Source organism: Oncorhynchus masou, chromosome 7, assembly GCF_036934945.1.
Source record: "Oncorhynchus masou masou isolate Uvic2021 chromosome 7, UVic_Omas_1.1, whole genome shotgun sequence".
Lineage (NCBI taxonomy): Eukaryota > Metazoa > Chordata > Actinopteri > Salmoniformes > Salmonidae > Oncorhynchus > Oncorhynchus masou.
The window spans coordinates 7,069,728-7,074,727 of NC_088218.1; positions in this window are offsets into that span (position 1 = coordinate 7,069,728).

Sequence of the window (5,000 nt, forward strand, 5' to 3'; positions counted from 1 at the left end):
GGGTAGGGGTTAGAGGATGGGGTAAGGGATAGAGGATGAGGTAGGGGTTAGAGGATGGGGTAGGGGTTAGAGGATGGGGTAAGGGATAGAGGATGAGGTAGGGGTTATAGGATGGGGTAGGGGTTAGAGGATGGGGTAAGGGATAGAGGATGGGGTAGGGATTATAGGATGGGGTAAGGGATAGAGGATGGGGTAGGGGTTATAGGATGGGGTAGGGTTAGAGGTTGGGATAGGATAGAGGCTGGGGTAGGGATTATAGGATGGGGTATGGGTTAGAGGATGGGGTAGGGGTTAGAGGATGGGGTAGGGGTTAGAGGATGGGGTAGGGGTTAGAGGATGGGGTAGGGGTTAGAGGATGGGGTAAGGGATAGAGGATGAGGTAGGGGTTAGAGGATGGGGTAGGGGTTAGAGGATGGGGTAAGGGATAGAGGATGGGGTAGGGATTATAGGATGGGGTAAGGGATAGAGGATGGGGTAGGGGTTATAGGATGGGGTATGGGATAGAGGATGTGGTAGGGGTTAGAGGATGGGGTAGGGGTTAGAGGTTGGGATAGGATAGAGGCTGGGGTAGGGATTATAGGATGGGGTAGGGGTTAGAGGATGGGGTAGGGGTTATAGGATGGGGTATGGGATAGAGGATGTGGTACGGGTTAGAGGATTGGGTATGGGTTAGAGGATGGGGTAGGATAGTGGATGGGGTTGGGGTTAGAGGATGGGGTAGGGGTTAGTGGATGGGGTTGGGGTTAGGGGATGGGGTAGGGTTTAGAGGATGGGGTAGGGGTTAGAGGATGGGGTAGGGATTAGAGGATGGGGTAGGGGGTTGAGGTTGTGGTAAGGGTTAGAGGATGGGGTAGTGATTAGAGAATGGGGTTGGATAGAGGACGGGGTTGGATGGACAATGGGGTAGGATAGAGTATGGGGTAGAATAGAAGATTGGGTAGGAATTAGAGGATGGGGTAGGGATTATAGGATGGGGTAGGGGGTTGAGGTTGTGGTAAGGGTTAGAGGATGGGGTAGTGATTAGAGAATGGGGTAGGATAGAGGACGGGGTTGGATGGACAATGGGGTAGGATAGAGTATGGGGTAGGATAGAGTATGGGGTAGGATAGAGTATGGGGTAGAATAGAAGATGGGGTAGGAATTAGAGGATGGGGTAGGGATTATAGGATGGGGTAGGATAGGATAGAGTATGGGGTAGGATAGAGGATGGGGTATGGGTTAGAGGAAGTGGTAGGGGTTAGAGGGTGTGGTAGGATAGGATAGAGTATGGGGTAGGATAGAGGATGGGGTAGGGATTATAGGATGGTTAGAGGCTAGAAGATGGGGTAGGATAGAGGATGGGGTAGGTTAGAGGATGGGGTAGGGATTAGAGGGTTAGAGGGTGGAGTAGGATAGAGAATGGGGTTGGGGATAGAGGATGGGGTACAGGGTAGAGGATGGGGTAGGGGATGGAGGATGGGGTTAGGAATAGAGGATGGTGTAGGGGTTTGTGGATGTGGTTGGCAATAGATGATGGAATAGGGGTTAGAGAATGAGGTAGGATAGAGGATGAGGTTGGGGATAGAGGATGAGGTAGGGGATAGAGGATAGGGTAGGGATTAGAGGATGGGGTAGGGATTAGAGGATGCTGTAGGATAGAGGATGGGGTAGGATAGAGGATGGGGTAGGATAGAGGAAGGGGTAGGGTAGATAAGGTAGGGGTTAGAGGGTGTGGCAGGATATAGGATGGGGTAAGAAAGACAATGGGGTGGGGCCTCCCGGGTGTCGCAGTGTTTAAGGGCGCTGTACTGCAGCGCCAGCTGTGCCACCAGAGACCCTGGGTTCGCGCCCAGGCTCTGTCGTAACCGGCCGCGACCAGGAGGTCTGTGGGGCGATGCACAATTGGCATAGCGTCGCCCGGGTTAGGGAGGGTTTGGCTGGTAGGGAAATCCGTGTCTCATCGTGCACCAGCGCAGTGCACGCTAACCAAGGTTGCCAGGTGCACGGTGTTTCCTCCGACACATTGGTGCGGCTGGATTCCAGGTCGGATGGCGCTGTGTTAAGAAGCAGTGCGGCTTGGTTGGGTTGTGTATCGGAGGACGCATGACTTTCAACCTTCGTCTCTCCTGAGCCGTACGGGAGTTGTAGCGATGAGTCTATCCCGGTGTGTGTGTGTGTGTGTGTGTGTGTGTGTGTGTGTGTGTGTGTGTGTGTGTGTGTGTGTGTGTGCGTGTGCGTGTGCGTGTGCGTGTGTGAGCTACTAAAATCAAGCATGCTGGTTGGAGAGAGAGACATTTTGCCAAACCTAATTGAAAAGCCCCATCCTCCCTTCCTTCTCCCTCCTTCCTGTCTCCCAGTGGATGGCGTTGGACATCCAGAGCCCACATGGCTCCCCAGTTTTTAAACTGCAATCTAAAAGCAGGCCCACAGGCTGCCACTGGGACAGTTAGAGACAGACCAGGAGCCAGCAAGCTGTTCTCCCTCACACACGCACGCACACACACACACACACACACACACACACACACACACTGCTTAGCATCATTCACTATCTGGAAGTGTGTGTGTGTGTGTGTGTGTGTGTGTGTGTGTGTGTGTGTGTGTGTGTGTGTGTGTGTGTGTGTGCGTGCGTGCGTGCGTGCGTGCGTGCGTGCGTGCGTGCGTGCGTGCGTGCGTGCGTGCGTGCGTGCGTGCGTGCGTGCGTGCGTGCGTGCGTGCGTGCGTGCGTGCGTGCGTGCGTGCGTGCGTGCGTGCGTGCGTGCGTGCGTGCGTGCGTGCGTGCGTGCGTGCGTGCGTGCGTGCGTGCGTGCGTGCGTGCGTGCGTGCGTGCGTGCGTGCGTGCGTGCGTGCGTGCGTGCGTGCGTGCGTGCGTGCGTGCGTGCGTGCGTGCGTGCGTGCGTGCGTGCGTGCGTGCGTGCGTGCGTGCGTGCGTGCGTTGGAATAGTTGGAATAATTCATGTGAATGAATGATTATATTAACAACTCTATATTACTCATAAAGACACTCATGAACACTATCATAAACTTAAACACATGCACAGTCTATCCCTGGGGCTGTGCCAGTCTATCCCTGGGGCTGTGCCAGTCTATCCCTGGGGCTGTGCCAGTCTATCCCTGGGGCTGTGCCAGTCTATCCCTGGGGCTGTGCCAGTCTATCCCTGGGGCTGTGCCAGTCTATCCCTGGGGCTGTGCCAGTCTATCCCTGGGGCTGTGCCAGTCTATCACTGGGGCTGTGCCAGTCTATCCCTGTGTGTGTGTGTGGGGGGGGGATGTGAGAGATATCCCCAAACACACACTCTCATCACACACACACACACCACCTCATATATATTATCCATCATATCCTAGTACACTCCCTTCTAACAACTGTCAGAGCCTCCTGTCACACAACAGACTAACAAAGCCACTTGTTTTCCTCCTGTGTGAGTGTCTGGCTCAGACTTCCACGACCATATTTGGCTGTACTCTGGGCTTGTATAATGGGCTTTAGTTTAATGAAGTGCAGATGTAATGCTGCTACTTTACCCCGGTGTTAAATCAGGGCACTGTCGGTGCCAAAAGGACCTCCCTACTGCCTGCACTGTGCCGTGATTCATCTACTCTCCACCGCTGAGCCACTCTCACCTCCTTTAGAATCTAAATGTATAGGCCCTTCATCTATCAAGCCCACAGAAGCTTCAAAATACCCTGCTCTTTGTGCAGAGAATGTAGAAGTCAGCCAGGCTGTGTGTAACTAGAGTAGAAGTCAGCCAGGCTGTGTGTAACTAGAGTAGAAGTCAGCCAGGCTGTGTGTAACTAGAGTAGAAGTCAGCAAGGCTTCTACTCAAGCAAGAGAGAAGATAGAGGGAGGCTGTGTGTAGCTATAGAGAATATAGAGGGAGACTGTGTGTAACTAGAGAGAAGATAGAGGGAGGGTGTGTAGCTAGAGAGAAGATAGAGGGAGGGTGTGTGTAACTAGAGAGAATATAGAGGGAGGGTGTGTAGCTAGAGAGAAGATAGAGGGAGGGTGTGTGTAACTAGAGAGAATATAGAGGGAGGCTGTGTGTAACTAGAGAGAAGATAGAGGGAGGGTGTGTGTAACTAGAGAGAAGATAGAGGCAGAAATAATGGTGAATGGGTGTCGGTCAAAGGTGTCTGTGACACCTACACACACACCTTGCCATTCACGACACTGCACTACACTACACTACACTACACCCTGCCATTCACTACACTGCACTACACTACACTACACTACACTACACTACACTACACTACACTGCACTACACTGCACTACACTACACTGCACTACACTGCACTACACTACACTACACTACACTACACTACACGACACTGCACTACACTACACTGCACTACACTACACTACACTACACTACACTACACCCTGCCATTCACGACACTGCACTACACTACACTGCACTACACTGCACTACACTACACTGCACTACACTGCACTACACTACACTACACCCTGCCATTCACTACACTGCACTGCACTACACTACACTACACTACACTACACTGCACTACACTACACTGCACTACACTACACTACACCCTGCCATTCACTACACTGCACTACACTACACTGCACTGCACTAGACTACACTACACTACACTACACCCTGCCATTCACTACACTGCACTACACCACACTACACTACACTACACCCTGCCATTCACTACACTGCACTGCACTACACTGCACTGCACCACACTACACTACACTCTACTACACTACACTACACTACACTGCATTGCACTACACTACACTGCACTGCACTACACTACACTACACCCTGCCATTCACTACACTGCACTACACCACACTACACTACACTCTACTACACTACACTACACTACACTGCATTGCACTACACTACACTGCACTGCACTACACTACACTACACTACACTACACCCTGCCATTCACTACACTGCACTACACCACACTACACTACACTACACCCTGCCATTCACTACACTGCACTACACTACACTGCACTGCACCACACTACACT